This window comes from Bufo gargarizans, chromosome 2 (genome assembly GCF_014858855.1).
Source record: "Bufo gargarizans isolate SCDJY-AF-19 chromosome 2, ASM1485885v1, whole genome shotgun sequence".
NCBI lineage: Eukaryota > Metazoa > Chordata > Amphibia > Anura > Bufonidae > Bufo > Bufo gargarizans.
In genome coordinates this window covers 89832350-89846511 of record NC_058081.1, presented here as the reverse complement: position 1 = coordinate 89846511, position 14162 = coordinate 89832350, and positions in this window count along the sequence as shown.

Below are 14162 nucleotides of genomic sequence, written 5' to 3'. Positions count from 1 at the left end.
CGGGGCAGCAGAACGGAAATACAGATACGGACAGCACATGGTTTGCTGTCTGCATCTTATTCGTTCCCATTCAACTAAATGGGTCCACATCTGTTCTGCAAAATTAGTGAACAGAATAACAGATGCTGACCCATAAATAGGGTCATGTGAATGGGCCCTTATTGTATGGCACAGTGCCTGCTGAAGATTTGGTGGAGGGCTTATGGCACGGGGCTGTTTTCTAGAGTTTGGCCCCTTAGGAAGGGTGATAGTAGCACTTCGGACTAACAAAACATTTTGGACAATTTTATGCTTCCAACTTTGTGGGGACAGTTTGGGGAAGGGCCTTTCCTGTTTCAGCATGAGTGTGCCCCAGTGCACAAAACAAAGTCCATAAAGATATGACGTGAAGGGTCTGATATGGAAGAATTCAAGTGGTCGCACAGAGCCCCGATCTCAACCCCTATCAAATTCCTTTGGGTTGAACTGGAGCGCTGATTGCAAACCAGGCCGTCTCATCCAATACCAGAACCCAATTACCCAATGTCACATATAGTCTTCTGGATGAATGAGCAAAAATTCCCATGGACACCAGTATCTTCAAAAGCCTGGAGAACAGAAGAGGCCGGTATAGCCATACGTTAATACTCATGATTTTGGATTGCAAAGCCCAGCAAACTCGGTGGTGTCATGGTCAGCTGTCCAAATACTTAGGTCCATGTAATGTATACGGTTAAATGGCCAAAAATGTATATACGAAATCATGCACTGCTAAACCATTCACATAATCCCAGGGCCATATTTTGGTCAGATAGCTGATGGTCCAATGCTCTTTAGATTGACTGCTATTTCCCTGGAGCGCTGCATACACATGCATGCTAGGCTCAGCTGATCATGTACGTGTTCTGAATGGAGAGTAAAGCGTCACTCACACGTCAGTGTTCCACGGACATGTGCTGAACGCGTTCTTCACGGACAGCACACGTGACCGTTCATTTTAATCAGTGTTTTAGCACGATCCGTGTTTTTAGGATGCTCTATTTTGTCCATGTTCACGGATCCATCTCGCCTATTATAGTCTATGGGTCCGCAAAAAACACTTATGCCATCCATGTTGCATCCGTGTTTTACGGATCATTAGGAAGGGATGCTTTGAAACTTATTTTTCAGCTGTGAGGGGTCAGTGAAACACAGATGGTACACGGACAGCAGAAAAACGGACACATGGAACTAACTCGGATCCATCACGGATGCACCAATGACCACCTTCTCGCGGATTTGAGCACAGACACGGACGGTTGAATGAGGCTTCAGGCTGGGTACACACCAGTGTTTCAATTTCCATACTTCTGTTATAGCAGCATAACAAACAAATGCCGGAGGCTTCAAATGATGGTAAGGATCGCCGGCCAGCAGACCCCATGGACTATAGTGGGACCCATCAGGTTTCCATTAGAAAACCTAGCTGGCTATTTAGTCCTGTATTTTTTATGCAATTTGCAATGGAGCCTGTGATGCAGATTTATCTCTAAAGGACTTGGCCATGCGATTGCTTGATTACTGATATAATACACAGCAAGTCTACCATATTGCATTGTATTATGACTTTTATGAGTAGAAAGCAGACCTCGGGTCTCTCATTCGGGTCACGGCTGAGGAAAAGGAAAAGGTCTTTTCCTGGGTGTTAACTGTCGTTAGAAAGCTCACCCCGCCATGCTGTCTACCGTCTTCCACCAGCTTGATACTGCCACTGTTATAGCTTAGAGCACGTGCCCTCCTATCTTAATGCTGTCTCCCTCCCCGAAAGATCCCGGTTTCACTAATAAGTCCAGTAGGGTCAGGGGTTAAATATGGCCTTGCATAACACTGCAGAAAGTGAAAAGTGCCAAATTTATATGAAGTTATGGCTGCCAAGTGTGTGACATATGTGTAAATTGTAGCTGCAATACCCCATATCAATAACACTGAAAAGTAGTAATGAGAACATCCAAAAAGATATACAATGCTATATGAATAGCAAAAAGTTTGTATGAAGGATAAAAGGGGTAGTCCTGTGGATAGAGAATGTGTGTCTGATCAGTATGGATCCGACTGCTGGGATCCTAACCGTTCACGATAATGGTGGTCATGTGTTTTTTGCATGAATGGAGTGCGTGCTTCTCCACTCATCCCTACATCGCCAAGTACCTTTCTCCAGCAGTCCCAGAATGATGAACGGAGCAGGGGCATGGAACCATCAATCTGTTGATATGGGTGGGCTTCAAGCAATATTTCTTGTGATCAGTCGAGGTCCGACTGGATAGGGTATACATTTAAAGGGAACCTGTCATAAATTTTATGTGTCACGGCCTATGGTATGCACTGTGACTTTTTCCCTTCACTTGCGGTTGCCTGCGGCAACGTGTTGTTTGTGTGCATGTGGTGGCAGTGTCTCGGCCTTCTGGCTGATTCCCAGGACATGGTTGCCATGCATGCCGATGCCGGCGGTAACAGGTGGAGTGTGTTGTTTATGGGTGTTTTTCCCTTTAAGTGGTTTCCGTTCCTTGCCTGGTGTAGGAAGGGTTAACTCCCTTCTTTGTGTGTGAACACTGTGTGTGTCTGTGTGTGGGTGTGGCTACTTGGGCTATTTAGCTTCTGCTGGATCCCTGTAGCTGAGGGGTACTTCAGCCATGCCTTGCTGGAGTCGTCCACCTGCTCTTATATACCATCTATCCAGTGAGGGCCACCCTTGTGGTCATAAACGATATGTCTGATGTTAGAAGATGTTTTATGGTCTTTCTGTTTATTGCAGCTATGGATGTCCTGGTTACCTGTGTGATATGTGTTGTGTGCTGTGTCCCTTAATGTGTGGACAACAGTAGTCATGCACGGGTTCCAGTCAGCGTGTCTATGGCAGGTAGGTTTGGAACTGCTTTAGTTCACCTGCCATATCCATATGTTGTATTTGTTCCCCTTTCCTTGCAGCTTGGCCAGTGAGACTCCTGTTCGTCCATATCTAGGAGGAACAGGTCGTCTTACCCTGCTCCTAGTCCAGGGCTACCCTGAGGGCTAGTAGGGACCCTAGGTTCTGGAGTATGAGCCCTCCTACCATCAGGGTTGGCTCATACAGCTAGGAGTCAGGGTCAGAATTTGGGATGTGATAGGAGGTGACCTGCTTCCTGATTCCTGTCCTGGCCTAGCAGCGACCATTATCTTCTGTCATCGCACAGCTGAGAGTTTTCTCCATCCTCAGCCGTGACATTATGCTGACCTCACTGAGGGCAGTATAAAATAGTGACAGAAATGCTGATTTCAGCGGTGTGTCACTCATCAGCTAAAAGTAAGTGATTGCCGAGAACCAGCATCATAATCATTGCAGCTCAGGCCTTGAAAAGAGTCAAATCTACCTGAGAAGGGTCCTGGTTATTCATAATCTCCTGCTCTCTCACCCATCTGCTGATGATTGGCAGTTCTCTCCTCAAGAGAAAGGGAGAAAACTTGGTAGAAGCCTGTCAGTCATCAGCAGGTGGGCAGGAGAGCAGGGATTCATGAATAACCATGACTCTTCTCAGGTGGCCGGGACTCTTTTCCAGGCCCAGTCTGCAATAATTGTGATGTTGGTTATCGGCAACCACTTACTTTTAACTTATAAATGACAGACCACTGAAATCAACTCACCTGTCTCTACTTTATTCTGTCGTATGGACAGCATAAAGTTGATGACAGGTTCCCTTTAACCCCTGGTACAACTCCATCCTGATGGAGTGATTTTCTATTTTTGCGTTTTAGTTTTTTACTCCTTGGCTTCTTGGAGCCATAACTTTTTTATTTCTCTATTAACATAGCCGTATGAGGACTTGGGTTTTGCGGGACACCTTGTAATTTCAAATGCCACAATTTAATATTGTATAGGATGTGGTGGGAAGCTGGAAAAAAAATCAAAAAGTGGTGGAATTGGGGAAAAAAATGCAATTCCACCACAGTTTTATAGTTTTTTTTTACGACGTTCACTATGCAGTAAAATTGACCTGTTCTCTTCATTGTCTGGGTCAGTACAATTACAACAATACCACATTTGTATAGTTTTTCTTGTGATTTAATACTGAAAAAAAATAAAAACTTTGGAAAAAAATATCTTCATTACCGTAATATGGCCCCCATAAGCTTTTCATAGTTACGTCTACGGAGCTGTGTGGGACAATATGTAGTTTGTATTGATTCCATTTCAGGATGTGTATTACTTTTTCATCATTTTTTTTTTTTTCAGTTTCTTTGGGGGAGGTGAAGTGATGAAAAAACTGAGAATCGCCCATATTGATTTTTCTTTTTCTGTGATGCCTTTCACTAAATGGGATACATTTTTTATTTGTTAATAGTACGAACGTTTTTGGACACAGTGATGCCTATGATGTTTATTTTTTTGATTGTTTATTTTAATTATGGGGAAACTGGTTATTTAAATTTTTACAGTGCCTTGCAAAAGTATTCAGGCTGACTTTTTTCCATATTTTGGTGCCTCACAACCTGGAATTAACATGGATTGTTTGAGGAGTTGCATCATTTAATTTACAGAACATGCCGACAACTTTGCAGAGGTGTGTTGTTTTTTTTATTGTGAAGCAAACAACAAATAGGATAAAATAACAGAAAAAGTCAATGTGCATAACTATTCACCGCCCTAAAGTCAATACTTTGTAGAGCCACCTTTTGTGGCAATCACAGCTCCAAGTCGCTTTGGATAAGTCCCTATGAGCTTTTTGCCCATTCCTCCTCGCAGAACTGCTGCAGCTCCTTCAAGTTGGATGGTTTGCGCTTGTGAACAGCAATCTTTAAGTCTGACCACAGATTTTCTATTGGATTGAGATCTGGGCTTTGATTAGGCCGAGCCAACATATTTACATGTTGCCCCTTAAACCACTCAAGTGTTGCTTTAGCCGTGTGTTTGGGGTCATTGTCCTGCTGGAAGGTGAACCTCCGTCCTAGCCTCAAATCACGAGTGGTACAGGCTTTGCTGAAGAATATCCCTGTATTTAGCACCATCCATCTTTCCCTCAACTCTGACCAGTTTCCCAGTCCCGGCTGTGGAAAAACATCCCCCCAGCATGATGTTGCCACCACCATGTTTCACTGTGGGGAATGTGTTCTTTGGGTGATGTGATGTGTTGGGTTTGCCCCAGACATATCGTTTTCTTTGATGGCCGAAAAGTTCAATTGTAGTCTCATCAGACCAGAGCACCTTCCTCCATACATTTTGGGAGTCTCCCACATGCCTTTTCGCAAACTCACAACGTGCCTTTTTGTTTTTAGCTGAAAGTAATGGTAATGGCTTTCTTCTGGCCACTCTGCCATAAAGCCCAACTCTGTGGAGCGTACGGCTTAAAATGTAACTTTTAATACTAATAATTATAACAAGAGCCACTTCAAAGTACATCAAAAACAAATGAAAAACCAAAAATTATATCCTATCCTCATTTCCAATCTGTTTGTACAAAAATCGAAAAAAGGCGCATCCATCCGGACATCGGGCCATGCACCAGCCTGATCTCCACCAGCATAGTCATGGGACATGCGAGAGGTCTTTTGACCACAATAGTGTATCTTGTAGGTGTTGTAGTGACACTTGTGTTATTAGGAGCATGCTATTTATATGCATATCGTTCCTAGGTTACCTAAGAATTGAACTATCTAATCATAGCAATACCTGGACATGCCTTATATATTACTTCTATACATATGCAAGGTGAGGGCCATTCCTGAATGATATGGTTAATGAATCAAGTTTTGTGCATTCAATGTGTATATGTATCTGATTGTCAGTGATACACGTCATGAATTATGCATATATGGTTTACTTCAATTAGGAATCCTAGAATCTTGATCAATCCGGCACTAATCATGTTGGGCTATAATTTGCTTGTGCATTGAGAAATCACCTTTGTTAATTAGCTGGTGCATTAACAATCATGTTGATATAATTATGTTTTAAATCTCTGAATTATGTATTGATTTTCATTCTGTTTGGTTGGTTCATTTTGAATTTATCATAATCTTTCTATTCTTGGTTTATTGTTACCCAGTATTTCTCCCCTGATGAACCTATAATTGGGGAAACGCGTTGGGATGTTTAGGGTAATGTGAGGGTGAGTCAGGGCAGGCACGAGACCATGGGCCACCCACCATCAGGGTGTTCCTGTGGGTTAAGGTACAAATTTTTCCCCCACTGTCTGTCTCCCCCTTTTTCGATTTTTGTACTAACAGATTGGAAACAAGGATATGATATAATTTTTTGTTTTTCATTTGTTTTTGATGTATTTTGAAGTAGCTCTTGTTATAATTATTAGTATTAAAAGTTAAGTTTTAATTCTTGCCTTCTGTGATTCAGTTGCGATACTGCAGGAATTGATATATATTGAAAAAATATTTTTTGTGTTTTTTTGACTCTCTGATTAATGCCCTCCTTGCCCGGTCCGTGAGTTTTGGTGGGCGGCCGTCTCTTGACAGGTTTGCTGTTGTGCCATGTTCTTTCCATTCGGTTATGATAGATTTGATGGTGCTCCTGGAGATCATCAAAGATTTGGACATTTTTTTATAACCTAACCCTGACTTGGACTTCTCAACAACATTGTCCCTTACTTGTTTGGAGAGTTCCTTGGTCTTCATGGCAGTGTTTGGTTAGTGATGTCTCTTGCTTAGGTGTTGCAGCCTCTGGGGCCTTTCAAAAAAGGTGTGTATATGTAATGACAGATCATGTGACACTTAGATTGCACACAGGTGGACATCATTTCACTAATTATGTGACTTCTGAAGGTAATTGGTTGCACCAGAGCTTTTTATGGGCTTCCTAACAAAGGGGGTGAATACATATGCACAGGCCAATATTCAGTTTTCTATTTCTAAACAATAGTTTTATTTATATATTTTTCTTAGTTCACTTCACCAACTTAGACTATTGTGTTCTGATCCATCACATAAAATTCAGTTTAACAAAACATTGAACTTAAGGCTATAATGTACCAAAATACGAAAAAAGTCAAGGGGGTGAATACTTTTGCAAGGCACTGTATATTTTTTTAAAAGCTTTTTCACTTTTTTTTTAGGTCCCAAATGGTCCCTAACATGCAATCATTAGATTGCAATTTATATAAAGTAATGGAATTTTATTCATTACCATATACAAAGATTACTATATTACAGGGATGGCCAACCTGCGGCTCTCCAGCTGTTGTAAAACTACAACTCCCCCCATGCTGTAGGCAGTGTGGGTATGCTAGGAGTTGTAGTTTTGCTGGAGAGCCTCAGGTTGGCCATCCCTGCTATATTACAATTCAGTGCTGCTACCTACAGGCCTGAACTGTAATAAGCCTAGAAGCCTAGTACAGTCTCTGGCTATTACCCCAACGGAACACCTTCCCCGTTCTCACCCGTGGGAAGGCGTTCCAACCTGGCAAGTGTGCAGGTTTTCGGCCTGTCAGATGCAGTGGTCACATTTGAGCACAGCATCTGAGGAGTTCAAAATGTCTGTGATTGGCATTACCGCCGATTACGGACATTAGCCACGGGTGTCTGCTGTGTAAAACAGCAGGCACCTGGTTGCTATGGCGCTCGCTCTGCTCGGGAGGGGACAGCATCTTTAAAGACACGACATGTGAAGTACTATTACATGTCAGGAAGGGGTTAATACACCAGTTTCATTCCATGCATTGTATTTTGTCAAAATACCTGTGCAGTTTTAGTGAATATGTTGTGCTGCAATAACTGCATTAACATCTTCCCAACCAATGACATAATAGTACGTCATAGTGGGAAGTGACTTCCCACAATTTGACGTACTATTACGAGTGCGAGGGCCAAGCAGTCACTGATAGCCGGGCCCCTGCTGTATCCGCTGGCATCGCTGTAAAAGCTAATGCCAGTGGATTAACCCTTTCTGTGCCGCGGTCAGCGCTGACTGCGGCATTGAAGGTGTTTGCAGCGGGTGATGATCTCAATCCGGTCCCCGAGTTGCGGTGACAGGGACCCACTGGGTGAGAAGGCAACCCGATGCCTTGCAGAGGGGATCAGACCCCCAAAAGTTGAAGTCCTAGAGTAGGATAAAGTTTCAAGTAATAAAAAAAAAAAAACTTTTCTCCTGTTAAAAAAACCCCACCCATATTAGGTATCGCACCGTAATGACTGGCTCTATAAATATATCACATAATCCACCCGTCAGATAAACACCGTAAAAAAATAATAAAAACTGTGCCAAAAAAGCCTTTTTTTTGTCACCTTACATCACAAAAAGTCACAAGAGATCAAAAAGTCATATGCACCCCAAAATTATACCAATCGAACCATCACTTTATCCTGCAAAAAATGAGACAATAGCCCAAAAAAAAAAAATATGGCTCTCAGAATACGAAGACACTAAAACATATTATTTTTTTTGTTTCAAAAATGCTTTTATTGTATAAAATTGAAATTAAAAAAAAGTTGACATATTAGGTATTGCCAAGTCTGTAACAATCTGCTCTATAAAAATATCACATGACCTAAACCCTCAAGTGAACACTATAAAAAATATAAAATAAAAACGGCCAAAACAACCAATTTTTTGGTCATCTTGCCCCAAAAGGTGTGATATTGAATGATCGTATGTACTCAAATATGGTACCAATAAAAACTTCAGCTCTTCCTGCAAAAAACTAGCCCCTGCACAAGACGATCAGCAGAAAAAAAATAATATATGGCGTTCAGAAAATGGAGACACAAGAACATTATTTTTTTTAAAATGCTTTATGTCAAACAAAGTACCGTACACATATTTAATATCGTCACTTCCGTAACAACCTGCTCTATAAAAATAGCACATGTTCTAACCTGTCAAGTGAACATTGTAAAAAATAAAAACTGTGCCAAAACAGCCATTTTTTGGTTACATTGCCTCAGAAAAAGCGTAATATAGAGCTATTAAAAATCAGATGTATCCCAAAATAGTATCAACTAAACTGTCACATTATCCCTTAGTTTCCAAAATGAGGTCACTTTTTGGGTGTTTCTACTGTAGGGTGCATCAGGGGTGCTTCAAATGGGACATGCTGTCTAAAAATCAGTCCAGCAAAATCCACCTTCCAAAACCCATGCGGCGCTCCTTTGCTTCTGCGCCTTGCTGTGTGCCCTTACATCAGTTTACCACCACATGTGGGGTGTTTCTGTAAACTGCAGAATCAGGGTAATAGATATTGAGTTTTGTTTGGCTGTTAACCCTTGATATGTTACAGAAAAAAATGGATTAAAATGGAAAATCTGCCAAAAAGGTTAAATTTAGAAATGTCATCTCCATTTTCTGTTAATTCTTGTGGAATACCTAAAAGGTTGACAAAGTTTGTAATATCAGTTTTAAATAACCTGAGGGGTGTAGTTTCTAAAATGTTTTGCATCAAGATACCTGTGTAGTTTTAGTGAACACGTTGCTGCAATAACTCTGTTAATATACCAGTTTCATTCCAAGTGTTCTATTACCATTGTAAATTGTCAATACCAGTGTACACTGTGTTTGTAAAAGGGAAGGAACATTTAACTGCAGCTTTGTCTTTAAATTGCAGAAAAAATACTTGCAATTTTGCTAGTACTGTCTAATAATCTGTGTACCAAACCTACGTCTTTTCATTTATACGCCTCATAATAAAATGTCTGGTAAACGTAAGAGAAGAAAATGTCTCATGCCTTATCATAATCTGGGTGGCTGTAGTAGGGCAAACAACAGTAGCTGTCTTTTCAGTAGTAGCAGCAGCAGGCCACAGCTCTTCCTCACTGGATGGCTTACTTCTCTTCACAGAAGGATGACATTGATGTCACCCTGGAGTCTGACACCATGCCTTCGAGCAAGGGGTCACAGTTTTCCTCCTGCTCCTCTTCCTTGCAACCCCAGAGAAGCCTTTCACTTACATTATCTCTGTCTTCACTAACCCATTCTAGTGGAGTGCCTGTTTTTTTTTCTAATAAAACTCCATGTGCTCTAGAAGATACTCAAGATTTCTTTCAAGTATTCCTGTTGATGATTTGTGTGAGAAGCGTCAGCCTCAGTGTTTGGACTGTTGCGAGGAGGAGGTTCAGGCTGAGGATGGGGATCCCATGCATAGCTGTGTTGGTGGGGGTGATAATAGTAGTAGTGGCACTTGTAGCCAAGGTGGGGGTGGTAGGGGCAATAATAGCGATAGAGCATGGAATTAGGAGGGGTGCCAATGAGCCCATGATGTAATGCCATAGTCTGATTATGGCGGGGATATTGGATAGGACCTGTGTGCTGGATTGGGGTGCTGAGGAGGAGGTGACATGCAAGGAGGAGGGTGGTGGCAGCGGCAATAAAAAGCAAAGGCAACATATGGCCAAAACCTTTAAAAAAAACTGCCAGATCTGCTTATATTGTGGATAGCTCAGAACTAATGATGATGCTGATAGTATAGACGCAGGCTCAAAATGTACCAGACCATGGCCAAGCTCGACAGCTACTAACTTTGTAGGAGTTTCTCCCACATGGCTGTTTTTCTCCACAAGGCCAGCACACAGAACCACAGCTGTGTGCAAGATCTGCAGGATTAAAATAAGCCGTGGGCAATCAAACATAGGTACCAGGGTTCTATTGCAGCACATGAGGAGGCATCACTGGATCCTGTGGGGAAATAGAACTGGCCAGAATTACAAATAGGAACAAGATTGTCCACTTCTCCTGGCTTCTTTTGTGTGCAGCCAGTCCACATCCCTAAGCACTACAGTGTCTTTCTTCTTCTTCTGCCTTTTTTCCTGCTCAGACTCTTCAGACTCTTCCTCATCCTCTTCTCCATCATGAAATATCCATAATGGAAGGTGTGGCCATGAGAAAACTATTCATGACCAGCAGTTAGCTTGTTTGCAAGCTAATTTCTGGGCAAGAGGGACAAGTGCATGGTGTTTGGAGTAGGATGTAGTCTATAGATGTTGGTGGTGGAGGTGCTGGCAGTAAGTCTATAAAACAATTATAAACTTTATAAAATTGAGGTTTTTACCAAAAATAACGTCGGCTTTTAATTTATCGAGAAAAAAAAAAAGTTGTTGCAGGACTTTGTTGATTGTAGAATCTACTGTGCAACAGGAACTTTTCACTTGCTAGCAGCTGTAGGAAAACAGTATGAAACACCTAGGCCCCTTTCAGACGAGCGAGTGTTCCGCGCGGGTGCAATGCGTAATGCGAACGCATTGCACCCGCACTGAATCCGGACCATTCATTTGAATGGGGCTGTGTACATGAGCATTGGTTTTCACGCATCACTTGTGCGTTGCATGAAAATCGCAGCATGTTCTATATTCTCATTTTTGCACGCAAAGCTGGCCCCATAGAAGTGAATGGGGTGAAAATCGCAATCCACAAGCAAGTGCGGATGCAATGTGTTTTTTTTTATGGATGGTTGCTAAGAGATGTTGTTTGTATACCTTCAGTGTTTTATCACTCGCGCAGAACGCATTAAATCGCATTGCACCGGACCTATTCTGCTCATGCTCGTCTGCAAGGGGTCCTATACTCTCCCTACCACACCTAGATTAATGGCTTGTGTCTGTAATTGCTTTTTGCCAGACATAGCCAAGACACGTGCTCTTAGATTGCAAGCTGCAATCAGAATGGTGTCTATGGTTTCTGAACAATAGGACCTGCCAGAATCCTGCTTCGATGCCTGGCCCTGAAATCTTGCGTATGCGCTGTGAAGATCTCAAAACGGGGATGACCACTTTGATATCTTCACTCTCCAGGTTTAGCGCAAGATTTCAGGGCCGGGGATTGGAGCAGTGACGATTTCTGGACCTGCAACTCTCACCAGGGGGGGGCGTGGAGGAGGTGAAGCGGTGCTCTGAGGAAACAGGACAGCCCCTTGGTGCTCAGAACACTTTACTTGCATATAACTAAAAATAATTTATCTGCACCGGTAATGGCAGTTTCAGAAGGGCTAATCTTAGTCACCATGATCAACCCTACCAGGCAGTATGCCTGGTTTAATAGGGTTAATCATGGTGAAAGATGCTTTTGAAGGGTATTGCCACGAGGTCAGGTTTTTGCATGCAGTTTTGGAAGCCAAAATCAGGAATGGATCATAAAAGGAGAGACAGTATGAAGGGCAGATACGACTTCTTCATTTAAGTTCACTCCAGGTTTTGGCTTCCAAAACTGCATGCAGAAACTTGACCGTGTGGTTGCACGCTAAGGCCTGAAATATTGCAACATATATGTACCAAGTGCATACTGGTGGCGGATTATCAATGAAATCACGAATTATTGCATCAAATCAAATAAGTGCTGTCCTTTTACAGTACTTGCAAAGTTTGGACATTCTAACCCGATGGCAGAAGGGATTACTAGGAAACCACACACACCACACCAGAAGAGACACTGCTGTTGTCCTTTCATGTACAAAACGTAAAAATAAAAAAAACACGTGTTCACGCAGTTCTTAGAAAAAAAGCCACAAAAAAGCTATAAAGACCATGTGGTATAAAAAGCGCGAGCAGTTTCTAGGAGATATTTTTTGTGAACAAATAATGCCAGAGCAAATGTGTGTAGAGACCCATATAGGAGTCCTAGCTACTCGCTCTTGTTTTTTTAGGAGCCTTTTTGCATGTAAATGATCGTTTTGCCACTAGAGGTCACTGTTTCATAGTGAGGAATTGATGGTTTGGCGTTGGTGCCAGCCATCTTTTAGGGGTACATTCGCACAGTGGCATTGCTAGAAATGAATGGGCCCCACAGCAAATTTTTGAATGGGGCCCCCCCTCCCCCAGTAATTCTTTCACAACCCCATCCTTTCATGCCGCCCCCATTCCTGTGGCTAGTAAAGATCGCTCTCTCGGACCAGGCCCGGCAGCTGTTCCATCCATTTCCTACACTGTCTATACTGTCACTGTATATCAATTCAATGTGTAATACTGTTGAGAGGGCCCTGACAAAATCCTTTAGTCCTCCTCCTCCTGGATGGGCCCCTTTTGGGTCAGGGCCCAAAAGCAACCGCTTCCCCTGCCTTCCCTATAGCTACGCCCCTGAATTCGCATATATGATTTTATTTAATTTTTTTACCCCAGTTGCCAGATATTATGGTGAACTGATCTTCAAAAATATAATTCACACAATGCAGCTGAGGATCAGAAGGGAGGTTATAACTCATAAATACAGTCATTGGAAAGAAGATAACATTCTCTACAGATTACATCATGCACCTTTTTAACAGGTCAGGAAATAAACATTTTTGTGGGAGTTATACTTTAAGCTTACCTCCCAACTTTTGAAAATCGCAAAGAGGGACAATATATGGCGGCACGCATCGCAGCAATTTTTTTCCTACTAGACCACGCCTCTAACTCCGCCCAAAGCATAATTACTGACCCCCATCACAACTGCAGTAGCTGGGGATTGGCTAGGTGAGTGTAAGTTCCTTTATTTATTTATATTTGAGTTTACACCCCATTGTCGCACAGCGTGGATTATTATTTTTGGTATATTTGCTTCATAAACATTATGCGCCAGAAATGTGCTAAATTTTATCCCATTTCATGCCACATTCTAGGCGCAGTCATGTTAGTGAATGTGAATCACTGTGTAAAGGAGCCCCAAGATAGCTTTCATCCTCCCCCGTGGGTGGCATGAATGTAAGCTTTGGCTAATTTTATTGCATTGGAAAAAAACTGCCCAGAGTGAAACTGATCTCAAGACCATGAATAATTTAGGAGCAATGTCACCCATAATAAGCGTCCATGTTTAAATTCTTTTCAGCTGAAATGCATTGAGGATTTTCTTGGCAGATATATTTGGTTCGAGCATAAATGTATTATTATGCATCTCACACAGAATCGGTTTTCTTCGCTGCTACTATATCCGTCCTAAAATGAATTCAATGAATCTGCTCGAGTACAGAACCCAAAGTATCCTAGTAAATGGGGTTAATGAGCGAGTAGGTTGTAAATACAGCTGCAGAAACAACCCCTTCTAATGGCAGTACTTCAGCAAAGAAAGGAAAGATGCCGTTATTGTAAAACCAGAGCATAATGGACAGAAATAAATAGAAACCTAATTGCTTCTCTGGATTATATGCAGAACAATGTAATTCTGTGGACTGCAGAAATGTCATCAGTTTTTGGTAAATTAGTTTTCCTTTTAACGGAAATATCACCTGTGCGCTTCCTGTTTCTCTCGAGCACGTTCTTTATAT